The sequence below is a fragment of the Dermacentor silvarum genome, unplaced genomic scaffold (genome assembly GCF_013339745.2).
Source record: "Dermacentor silvarum isolate Dsil-2018 unplaced genomic scaffold, BIME_Dsil_1.4 Seq544, whole genome shotgun sequence".
Lineage (NCBI taxonomy): Eukaryota > Metazoa > Arthropoda > Arachnida > Ixodida > Ixodidae > Dermacentor > Dermacentor silvarum.
The window spans coordinates 7,079-20,177 of NW_023606403.1; the positions used below are offsets into that span (position 1 = coordinate 7,079).

General features: G+C 41.7%; 1 long non-coding RNA gene across 1 annotated transcript; it reads left to right on the plus strand.

The window, feature by feature from the left end:
• The first annotated feature begins 1,192 nt into the window (after positions 1 to 1,192).
• LOC119435224 (uncharacterized) lies at positions 1,193 to 5,151 on the plus strand. The gene is made up of 3 exons (XR_005188792.2): positions 1,193 to 1,443; positions 3,291 to 3,383; positions 4,884 to 5,151. It is a non-coding gene; the product is annotated as an uncharacterized LOC119435224 (long non-coding RNA).
• The last annotated feature ends 7,948 nt before the right edge of the window (positions 5,152 to 13,099 follow it).

The window sequence follows — 13,099 nt, forward strand, 5'->3', positions numbered from 1 at the left end:
ACCTCCCCCAATCCCCCCTCCCCCCGTCTTACCCATTGGCGGATCCAGAAAAGAGACCCTGCGACAAAACAGCGAAAACGTTGTCCGTGTTTACTTCTCTCCGCCCACGTGTAGCCTCGCGCTGTAAGCACATACTTCAGGATGACGCACCAACTTGCCCAAACTTACGTTTCCTGCTGTCCACGAACTAACCACTGAGCGCCTCTTTTGTTGCGCTAATACCCCTCATCATTTATTTACAATGGCTGGCGATAGCATGCCTAGCTTCATGCCTTGCTCAATGCGTGCAGAAGCAGACAGAATACTAACAGATGACTGGTTTTTGAACTTGTGTTTCGAACCCATCATACGTCGATGTATGGATCCCACTGGTGTCTACTAAAATGTCTATTACGTGGCATCGCAAGCTATCACGCGGATACAGAGCCAGTGGTTTGGCGACCTCGAGTAAATTTTCACTATTACTTTACGGCAAGACATGCAACAAAATGCAGTGCGATTCCCACCGACGGTTGGCAGAGGTCGTGCGACCAGCCACAATGATGATGATGATGATTATTATTATATTTATCGGCATCAAAAACCTTTGAAACAGGGCGGAGACATATGTCACCTAGCCTGCTTGGTTTATTCAAGATTTACAACATCTGTAAATGGCGACTCGACTCATGGAGACTCATGTTCACAGCAGCAAGCGCGACCTGCCCAATCGCATCAACAAAACATTTCGCGATTGATGCCGTTCACGTCTGCTCGCGCCGTCATCGCCGCGTAACATAATCTTCAGCGCATTGGTTAACCAGCTTTGCCACTGCGTTCGCGCGACTGAGAAATCAAGCTCTTAGCGAATGAGCCAGAACAGTGGTGATTCGCGATCATTTGCGATCGGTTGCTTTGTGACCAAATTGATCGAAGTGTGGCCTTTGAGATCTGGTGCGCTGAGGTGATCTCGAAGGCTTTGCCTAAGTGTTGTCCTCAACACTAAATGATTGTTTTAACGCAGCCAATAGTCATTTGCACAAGGAGGTATTTTATTTTATTACACTCTCTGTATAGCTGACGACATATAATAAAATACTGAAGTTTTTCGAAAAAAAAATGATGTTCGATGTTTTTACCCAACCTAGCGAAAACTAAAAAAGTTAACAAGCAACATTGGTATATCATTTTTTTTTTTGCGTTTGTTTTTGTCGCCATTTTTCTTTTTTTTCTTGGTCGGCGTGTGCGCCACGTGTGTGTCGTGAGCTCTAAGCACGTGAGTGTGTGTTGTCATCTGCTGCTGCGCGATAAGGAACATTTTGTCAAGAGCGTACAAGACGAAAAGCGGGATGTATCTATATACCGTCCGTGCATTGGCTGACGCGGAGGTATGCTACCGACTCGGCTGCGTGGACGCGGGCACGAAGAAAGGAGCGCCGACTGACCAACGATACTTTGACTGCGGTAAGCACTTGTCTCGTGTTGTGTGTATAACTGATTTCCTAGCTGAATGTATGTTTCACGCCTGGTTCACGGCGCCAGTGTCAAAGAATTTTGTGCGGGGCCGGTCCGGTGTGCGTGTGGCGTGTTGCATTTCGCCTTCCGCCGATGGAGCGCCAAGGTGTGGGCATGTCGTCCGTTTAAGCTGAGCATTTAGCAGCCAGGCCGATTTATCTATACTGCAGTTTAAGCAAGTTTGTCGCAATCAGACCACCTAAATACTGAACTGCAACAAACCACTTAAACAGGGGCGCTTGTTTATGTGTTCTCATGCTCGTCCCTACCCGTTGCGCTGCAAGGTCGCGGGTTCAGCTCCGGCCGCGGCAGCCGGATTTCGATTGGGCGAAATGCAGAAACGCTCGTGCTTAGATATAGGTGCTCTTTAAAGATTCCCAGGTGGTTAAATTTAATCCAGAGCCATACACTGCGGTGTGGCTTATAATGATATTATGGTTTTGGCTCGTAAAATCCCAGAATGTGATTGATGAACATAATGTATGACCCTGTTTTTTAAGTGGTACTATTACAGCGGGGCCCATGCCACATCCGTTTATGTAAACATCGAACTCGCTGTTCGTCTTTTTGTTGTATCGTTATAAAATAATCATGCAGAAATGTCGTGAACGATATCGCGTCATGTCTAAAAAAACTGTCAGTTTGATCGTTCGCGAATGGAATGCTATGGTATTGTAAAAAAAGAAAATAAATGCTCACAGCGCATGGGATCGACGCCACCAGTTTCCCTCCCATCCTTGGATATCTTTTTCACGTTGCAAAACTATTTCTACGAAATTATTGTTCTATACTGTTAATAATTTGAAAACCAATATTTTACTCGTGGCGTATGATAGAAAAAACACGCTAGCCAGGTGTTACTATAAGTATATTCCTTCGCGCAAAAGAAAATGGAAAATAAGATCTGTGAAAGTATGCAAGCCAGAGAGAGAAAATATGCAAGTCGGAGGACTGACAAGAATTGCGACTTTTATGTACTCGGCGCAGAAAAGTGCCTTTAGCCGATGTTATATTGTCAGACATTTCTTTTTAAGTTCTTTAGATGTTCTGCGAAAAGCTGTCGGTAAAAGAAATTGGTTCTTGGTATTTCACTATATCTAAAACATATGCCGTGAACAATAAAAAGTTCAACTGATTCATTCAGTCACATAAAAACAGTGTTAACACAGTAGCTGGTACCAACATACACTTACCTAAATAAGCATCAAGTGCTTATTTACATCTTTTATACTTGAGGGCATTTCGTTGTGTAGCTTGCACAATACTGCGTTTATACAATTCTTTAAATAGCGGCATCCACAGCATCTGGAGAAAAGGGTATGGCAGTTGCTGGTGCAAACTTGCGTGACACATCAGCAGCAGAAAACATTCTTATACCAACTGGTTAATGCTTTGTGTGAATGTAAAAAGAATGTTTAAGACTGTTACCTGCGTTCGTGAATATTCTTACACACAGAATAAACAGTGGTAAGACAACAAGCCACAGTTGAACATGCCCTTCCTCGTAAAAAGTTCCTGTGCACGTGCTCCATAATACTTATGAGTGTGTAGGTGTTGAGGCCCTCTAGCAGCATTATGTAGGAATTCCATGACTATGGACAAGAAAAACAGAAAAACACTGCAACAATGTTGTTCCTGTTAGCCTTCGATCCGTGCCAGCTTTTATAAGGAATATTGAATACTGTGGGATCTTAAAAAGAAGTTATGATGTGCTCATACTGCTGATTTTTACGTTCCTTTTGCTGCTAGAAAAAATAGCTATGGTAATTTTTTTTCATTCAAAACTATCTATGCAGCATGTGTGCCACTCAAGTGCAACAGTTCACGAGGTATCCCAGGCCCCGAAAGAAGTTGGAAGAAGATGCAAGCGCAGCATGCCAATGTTGTTGGTGAGAGCCTTGTAACATTGTCACATCATACATAAATTTTTAAAATGCTAATCTCGTAAAGCGGTTACTAGCACACAATGTTTGCAGAAATTCAAACAAGACAGAACTTGCAGAAGAAGAAGAAGGCTGGAAGAATGGTTAAACAAAAATATCACTAGGACCAACATTTTGGCAAGGGAATTGTCTTAAGTCAAGCCAGCACCTGATTTCTGCTCCCCCACTTCATTGGGGGAAGATGAGAATGATGCAGGCAGTGCATAGAGTAAGGTGAGGGAATTGTAAGTGTTCAAAAAAGAGGACAGAAAGAAAACAAGAAGGTGTAGGTTTCTTGTAATAGAGAACGTGTAGGGCTACTAGTGTTGCTTAATCCAAGTAGGGGTGACAAACCTAGAAGACAATTTGTGTGTATGCAAGTGTTTCCTTTGTTGGGCCTAGTTAAACGAGAACGAAGATATATGGTTTGGATATTGCAAAAGAAAGAGCAATAAAAAGAAAGAACTAGAATCTCAGGTGTATCCAGATATTTTTGATCAAGCCAAGAAGCATGAAATGAAAGCGAAAGGCACGAATGCACATCTTGTCGAAACCAGAGGGCATTAAAGTAGAGATAAAATAAATGATCGATTGAGTTATGAATTCATCATAGCCCACCCGCTAGCACACACACACAGTCCTAGGTGTATTTGTGCTCTAGATGACTATGATGGCACATTTCAAAACATTGTTGGCTGTTTGCGACACGCTACCTTTTTTGTTGCTCTTTTTTTTTAAAAGACCTGCAAATCTTTTTTAATAGAAGATTCTCGGCTTCACTCAGCTCTCACATATACCTTATTGCTATCACAAGGTGGCATTAACCCTACAAATGCTAAATGCTAGCCTCGCCATTAGCAGGACCTTAGCAGCCATACGAAGATGAAGAGCCTCTTCACGTTTGTGTCACAGGCACATTATGCATGAAGTTCATTTAGTTCAGCAGGCTTCATGGACCTTATGAAGATTTGAGGTCTTTCACTTAGTCATAAAAAGAGCTATACAGGAAGTAGTGCATTGCAAACAGACGCAATATTCTCAAATATGCTTTGCAAGCCTTGTGTTGACATAGTGACCATATGTTAATTTTAAAGTTGTAATTTGTGATAAGCATTTAGGCAAGAACACAAAAATATTAGGTCTGTTCTCGTGCATGATAAGAACATCAAGCTAGTTTAATCTGCATAGAAGTTCACTTATTGCATATATGCACTTATTTCATAGTTCACTGCATAGAAGTTCATTGACGATCCTGTGTCGCAGCAGAGACATCACTCTTGCCACATTTACCATGGCTCGTTATACTGTTCTTATACCTTAGGCAGAACAATTTCACCTGCATTAAACCACAAAAGCTTTAAGCACTAATATAACTTGCTTACTTTTATGGCTTTAAGCATAATCTTTCACTGCTATTGATGATGGTACATGTTGGTTATCTTACTGATTACATCTTTTTTTTTTCAGAATATGCCAGCACGAAGTTTCCAGGCGCAAGTGTTTCTTATATAAAAGAAAGCCTATTCTCTCCCCTCACAAGGGAAATAAAATCACTATATAAAAATGCCTTTTCATGTGCCTTTTTTGTTTTCCTGTTGGCTGCAGTTAATATTCAGCCTCAGTGAGCCAAATCTTGCTACTTTAGACCTTAGTGAGATATATCCCAGTACAATGAAAATACAATGAAAATTCATCTCGATCTAAATCCAATGAATATACAATAACGAACCAATGGAAAAACAACACAATAATACTACAACAGATTTCCAATGGATTCACGGTGGCCACTTTTCCATGACTACTCAACAAATCTACAATGAAATACCAATAAAAATTCCACAATTTTTTGTTGATGGTGGCACGAAATATCAATGGAAAACCAATGGAATTCCAACAACATTTTTTGTAAGGGTATATAGAAACTGGAAAATATCTGTGCTTTTACACGCGTGAAAATGGCGTGGTCGGCCAAACCGTCTCTATAGTTTGTTGAAGGTTCCTTGGCAGAGCATGGCGTCCGAGGAGAAATAGAAAACGGTGCATCAGCTGCGGTTGCAGCGAACGGTAACTAGCTTTGTTCTGTTGCGCGCGTGCCTGGTGTGCCGCCTCGAGGTTGTGGCAGTTGGGCTGCCACATAACACCGCCGTCCAGCGCTAACTTGTGGAGAGCGGAAGGAAGAAGAAAGATGGACGAGGAAAGCAAATTTAAATCAAGGCAGAAATGGCACAGGAAAGTAAACACAGGAAAATGAAAATAGCGCGAGTGGTGTTATTTTCCGCGAATCGCGAATAGTGCCCCCGGTAACGCTATTCGCAGAAGCGGCGGCGGCAGTGCAGCGCGACCACTCGGTGCCTCTAAATTTCTAAAAGCACTTGGTGTAGTGGACAGCAAGCTATTGATCGATGGTTGCTGGAGGCAATGCCATTTGCGGCCTTTCTAGAACATGCAGCACCCGTACTTCATTCTGTCGAAGGCGCACAAAAGGCTAAATGCCTTTAGATTCCAAATCTAGCTCACCACGACGGCGGATCACGAGCGTTTTTGTGGGAAGCGTGAAAAGTTCACTTTTCTGACGTACTGCACGTCTTTCGCAATAGCGCGAAGAGTGCCCTAGGAAATAAAGAGCCATTTTTTACAATGGGGGTGAGGAGCCAAGTCCCAGGGGGCTAGGGGTTTGTCAAGCTGCCTAATAAGCAGCTTTTTTTTCTCACCCCCTTTTTCGGTACTTTCAGAGCCCAATTCAAACTATTTGTCTATTTGTCTACTGGTGGACAGGCATCTCACTTAAGCCTGTTCGATATAGAAGCTGTAAAAATGTTGCTTTTTGCATAAAGTTTTAGGTAACTCCCACGTGCCCAAAAAACAAGTTCTGTCACTGGTACTCCGGTTACGTGCGCCCTAGATGGTCTCGAAGTGCTGAGTGTGCGCACCGACAACGCATCTACATCAAATAAACGGGTTGCCTTTTGAGACGAATTGCACGTTCCAACAGCGAGAAATGTCAAAGACATCAATACTACTAATAGCGCGTGTATCTCATCGTGTGGCTCTACAAAAGTGTCGTTCCCATCATCGCTATTTGAATGAATGAACGCCCTGACAAACTATACTGGTTGCAGTTCGAGAATAAGCAGCTGCTGTTCTTTGTCGTCATTCAGCTGGTCCGTGCATTCCTAATATTATCTTGTGTGGCGTACGTAGTTTTACGTAACAGTAAACGTGGGTATGGACGCTTCACAACAGTCTTTACGGCCATATTTATTGTTATCTATTTAGCTTGTGATACATAGCGTGTGCCACCACCATCAATGTATATATGTTGATTGCATTGCATTTCTTGTGTCCAATCATGCTTCACGACTGCACTATCACTCCAACGAAGGCCTGGCTCAAGGTAAAACAATGTTCATTTCTAAATGTCAAGGTCACGGGGAGTTTAGTTTTAGTGTCGTATGGTGAATTAAATCATGTAAGCGTCAATTTATTCTCAACGGTACCGCAGGATTTTAGTGCTGACCAGGGTCTCTCGAAAACGTCGAAATTGATGCCTCGCAAATAGTTTGAGTATGTCAGTTAAGAACTTGGTGCGAAATTATGATTGGAAGTTACATTTAGTGGGCGTTCTGAAACTCATGTTGGTTTCGCAGTAAGTTGATGAACAATTTATTTGAGATAAAGAAAAAAAGGCAGTGGGGAAGGAGTCTGCAACAATATGTTTTCTTTTTTGAATGATGATTTGAGTACATGCCAAAGCAAAGAAGGCACAAATTGTTTTGCCTTCTTGTGTAAAAATTCAGCTCAATACCGGTATTGCAGTTATTCGTGGACAGTCCTGGAAACAAGCGGCAATGAACATCAGAATGTGTTCAACCATGCTTAACTCTCTAACGCTACACTTACTTTATTTAACGTAACAACACTGTTTCTGTATTTCCATTAAGAGCAGAATCTTTAACCAGTTGGTAATGCATATTTGGCTGCTGTGAAGCGTGACATACGGGACAAAGGAAGGCGAAACAGTCGGGTCAAGCGCTCTACACATAGCGATGTTTTTTTTTTTTTTTCAGCTATCACAGGGACAGGTCACAGCAAGACTAATTTGCGTGTAAAAAGTCAATCCTTCGTTCTAAATTTCGCGCTTGAAAAAGTGTTACCTTTTACGAGCCCCAAGCAAAATAACACACATGAAACCTACATACGAGCATTCTCACAAGCGTACACATGGTATACTGCGTGTACACGCCCACAACGGTGGCTTAGTACCTCTGGAGTTCTGCTGCTGAACTAAATTCGCGGCTGCTGGCGACCGCATATCGATGGAGGGAATCCTAGGGGGTCAAAGGTAATCCGGAGCCCTTCACTGCGTGATTCTGTTGCACATTTATAGACGCACCTAGTGACGGGAACGAGTTTACGCAAACGAAGGACATACATGGAGCGGAGATGACCCAGCGCATAGCCGACAAATAGGCGTCCTCCTTGTGCACTCGCATTCAATGTGTAGGGTTTCTTCCACGTGTGCCGCCGGCGTCCTACATCTATCACAGCCCGAGTGCTGCTTTAGAACGCTGAACGCCATAGATTAATTAAGAACATGTGTTTACAATGCCTGTAAGCACAACTACCAATATAAGTGATCTCTTCGTTGAAGACGTGACATAAAAGAACACTGGATCCATATGCACTATTCACAATGACTTATGTGTGCCACTTTTTTTTTTGGCTCTCACTATGTGAGAGCACAAGAACTATCTGAGAAAGCCAGCTCAGCGACCTATATTTTGTAACACAAGTGCAAATAATCATCACCATAATTGGCCTACATGTTCCTAGTGCAAGACGAGCCAGTGATCTCTAGTTGCGCCCAATTGCGTTATTCGACTTTTTAGCCCAGTAAATTACGTAGTCCTATCATTCCACCGATTCCTCTGTCGCCGTTGATTACATTTTTTCTGCTATCGACATCCATTCTGATACTCTAATAAACAACCTTCATACAACGAAAAGACGCAACGCACCAAGGAAAAGACGGCCGAAAGGAAAGAGCGTATTTCCTTTCGCCTGTATTTTCCTTGGTTTGTTGCGTCCTTTCGTTGTATCAACTAGCCCAACAACAAGCTTTATTATAATAAACACCCGTTAAGTGCTCTCCACACTCTACATGAGTTTCCCAAATCCACTTCTTTGAAAACTCAATCGTAATATGAGCTTCTGGGGCTTTTTTATTTTTTGGCGATCCTTATATATAAAACGCCAATAATGTTACAGAAACGCGGCGAATGCCCACTAAGTTTACTGAACCATAGTTCAACAGTGGGCGAGATGATGTAGGTACTGCGTGATATCTTGATGCAGTAATTGTCATGCACCATGATCGGCTTGCTTTGTGCAGAATTGGAATGGTGTCGCATTTATACTAGGTAATCCATCAAGCTGACGCCAAACGCCTGCCTGACACGTGTTAACTGCATCTACAAAACGCACAGGGACGAATAAAGATTTGGCCGTAATATTCAGACCACGCGTAGGCCCACAGTTATGGGAGCGAAGATTCCCAAATAACCCTGCACCGTCCTCAGAGTCAGAATCCGAGGCAACTGTAAATAGCCAGCTTCTCAGAAAAATCCTAAAAGAGCAAACAAAGACCAATAAGACGCTCAGCATACTCTCCGCCAGCATGAAACAACTGGAAGTAACGGTAGGCAACGTTCAAGAAAGGCTATCTTCAATGCAGAAAGAGCTTGGACGATTACAAAAATGAATGTGTGAGGAGAAGCTGGCCGAGCACGAAGTTAACTACAAAGAAACGAAGGAGCTAATGAATGAGTTATCGAATAAGGTGGATGATCTTGAAAAGCGTAGTCGAAGAAACAATGATATTATTTATGGATTAAGCGAAGAAACAAAAGAGGACAATAAATCCTTGCAAGACAGAGTCAAACATGATATATTTAAGGAGGTGCTTGACATCGAAGTGAATTTAATCGAGCGCATTCACAAGGTTGGTTATAAACATGCTGGCAAATGCCAGCATGTTATGTTATACCAGTTATGCTGAGGCTCTTTGATTTTTCTGAAAAAGCTAGAATAATGTCATCATGCTCTAAGCTAAAAGGAACGCATATTTCAATATCGGAGGACTTTTCTAAAAAGATTCTTGACTTTCGCAGTAGACTGTAACGTTCTGCAACTGTGGAAAAGGCCAATGGAGCAAAGGTATCACTTGTTTATGATAAATTGAAAGTAGATGACAAAGTTTATATCTGGGACCAGCTTCTAAACCGCCGAGTGGAAATCACACGATCTGATGCGCAGACGCAGCGTGGCTCCGATCATCCTGCGTCTGGCCGTGTGACCACACGAAGTTGCGATAAAAAATGACAATCTCCAAGCAAAGTTCTCCGAGTTGTTTCGCTTAATGCGCGCAGCGTTGTAAATAAATCCAGTTCCCTCGAAGATGTAATCTCCTGTTATCATCCACATGTCTTAGTGATTACTGAAACATGGTTGCATGCTCATGTACAGGATTCGGAAGTCGTACCTTCTACTTATAAGCTTATCCGTAAAGATAGAGAGTCACGAGGTGGGGGAGTAGCTATCGCCATTAAAAATAATATTGTATTTACACTATTGGACGGCATTAATAACCATGAAAGTATATGGTGCAAACTTAAATTCTTGGGCAAAAGTATACTCCTAGGGGGCGTGTACCGACCCCCAAATGCTTCACCGGAATATTTGGAAGCCATGCACGACTATCTTGCAGATAATACGAATTCCCGGTCGAACATTATAATAACAGAAGACTTTAATCTGCCGGGTATAAACTGGTCTAATTTTTCTCACGATGGCAAAGATTCTAAAAGTGCTCATGCATTGCTCACGACTACATTCAACTTCTGTTTACACCAACTAGTTTCCGACGATACCAGGGTCAATAGATCATCATCTTCACTCCTTGATTTAGCACTTGTTAGCAGCTCACTTCAAGGTTGTACGGTTAGTGTTGAAGACGGCATATCTGATCATAAGTTGCTCGCTCTGTCATGTCCGGTTGCAGGGACACGTTCTTTTACTAAGCCTTCAGATACTTTCGTCAGAGATTACACACACGCCGACGATAATGCTGTTTTAAACTATTTGGAATCACGCTTTGATAATTTCAGGCAAATCAGTGATGTTAATAAAATGTGGTCATACTTTAGAGAAATTTTTCTCTTTTGCGAGCAACAGTATGTCCCGTTAAAAAAGAAACGCACTAATAGGGAATATCCATGGTTCACGCGAGAAATGATTCATTTAAAACGTAAAATTAAGCGACGACGCAAAAGCGGTAATACAAGTGACCTTTCAAGCCTTATTTCTAACCTTCGGGAGCAAGCCAGATCGGCGAAAGAACGTTTTTTTTTTCAGTCACTTTGCAGTCATTTATGAACAAAGAACCCCAAAAGTTCTGGCGCTATCTGTCGAAGGATAAACGGTGTATAACAGAGATAAAAGTTTCGGGTGAAAGTATTGTTGACTCGACTGTCATTTCTAACAAATTTAATGGATTTTTTCAATCCGTGTTCACGCGGACAGTTTCACATGCACTGTTACCGTCATATGTCTATGATAGTGCTATGCCTGAGGTAGAGATAACTGAGGACGGTGTTCTTGGCCTCTTGCATAGGCTAGATGTAAAGAAATCACCTGGTCCTGACCAACTGTGCAATACCTTTTTGAGTAGATATGCTGTATGGGTGACCAAATATTTACATCACATTTTCGTCATATATTTAAGCACTGCAGTAATTCCTGATGATTGGCGCTTGGCCAAAATCATTCCGGTGCATAAATCTGGCTCTCCTCTTGAAATTAACAACTACAGGCCCGTGTCTTTAACTAGCACCTGTTGTAAATTATTCGAGCACATTATCTTTAAGGCCATTATTACTTACTTGGAAAATAATAATTTGCTTTATCCCAAACAACACGGCTTTAGATCTGGTTTATCTACTGTAACCCAACTAGCTGAAATAACGGATGAATTAATTAGTACACTCAATATAAAAGGCCAAACAGACGCTATATTTTTGGATCTTTCGAAAGCATTTGATGTCGTTCCTCATCAAGATTTACTAACAAAACTAACAGCAATTGGCATTGAACAGAAAGTAGTGGCATGGATTGAATCTTACTTAAGAGATAGAAATCAGTGTGTTGCCATAAATGGGAGTGTCTCCGAATATTTGGACGTGTACTCGGGTGTTCCACAGGGCTCTGTCCTCGGGCCTCTCCTTTTCTTGGTATATATTAATGATATTCATCTTTGCGTCGAACCACCAATCCAGATTAAACTATTTGCAGACGGCTGTGTTGTATACACAGCCATAAATAACCGAGATGACCAAATTAAGTTGAACAATTCCTTACAGTCCATTGATGCGTGGTGTGCAAGGTGGGGCTTAAGAATAAACACTTCTAAAACAGCTTCCATTACGTTTAGCAACAAAAAGAAGCCCCTTGACTTTACTTACTCTTTAGGTAACGTTACCCTCACGAGAACCGACAAAGTTAAATATTTAGGCATCACAGTTACAAGTAACTTCAATTGGGAACCGCATGTTGAAAATGTATGTCGGGGAGCGCTACAGAAATTGTAGTTTTTGAAAAGGAAACTGCGTAATACCCCTTCTGCAGTAAAGCTAAATGTATACAAATCGCTAGTACGACCGAAATTGGAGTATGCATCGGTTAGTTGGACCCCTAGCCAACAATACTTGATTAATAAAATCGAAAGAGTACAGAATTTAGCTTTGCGTTTTATTTATTCTGATTACTCCCGTCACTCTAGTATTAGCAACTTACGTAATAAGGCCAACCTACAAAAACTTGAGCAGCGCAGGATCATATCTAGATTAACATTTATTTACCAACTTTATCACGAGAACTTTAAGCTATCACGGGAACGATATCTTGAGGATCCTTTCAAACGATCAGAGAGAACACATCACAGTAAAAGTATTAGACAACCAGTTAGCCACATTAATGTTCACAAGTTCTCTTTATTTCCTCGCGCAATTTATTATTGGAATATGTTATCTGAGGAGGCAGTAAACTCCGTCTCGTTGGAATGATTTGTTCAAAGTATTAGTAATATCAACTTCTGTTGAAATTCGATTCCAATAGTGGAGTACACGGCGAGTAATGATAGTCCTTTGTTCGAGCATTCAATTATGTCATCTATGTCCAGTGTATTGCCATGTTTTTCCACTTTTGTATGTATTATATCTTTGCACCTATGTCAAGCACATGATTTAAATTTTATTCTCTTGTTTGTAACCACTCCTGCATGGGCCCGAGAAGGGCCTGCAGTATCTGTAAATAAAATAAATAAAAAAACGTATTGCTGCTAAGTGGAACAGCTCATCGGAAGTCAACCGCCTACCATCCACGAACCAACGGATTGACAGAGCGCCTAAACATAACAATTGAAGACATGGTTTCAATCTACGTGGATGGCGAACATAAATATTGGATGACAATCTCCCTTATATCACGTTTGCGTACAACACGGCGAAACAAGAGACAACGCGGATGACTCTGTTCAGCCTTGTTTACGGCCGGGATGTATGGATGATGTTGGATGCAATGCTTCCACAAAAATTTGAGGACACTGACATGGGCGCCGATGTGTTTAC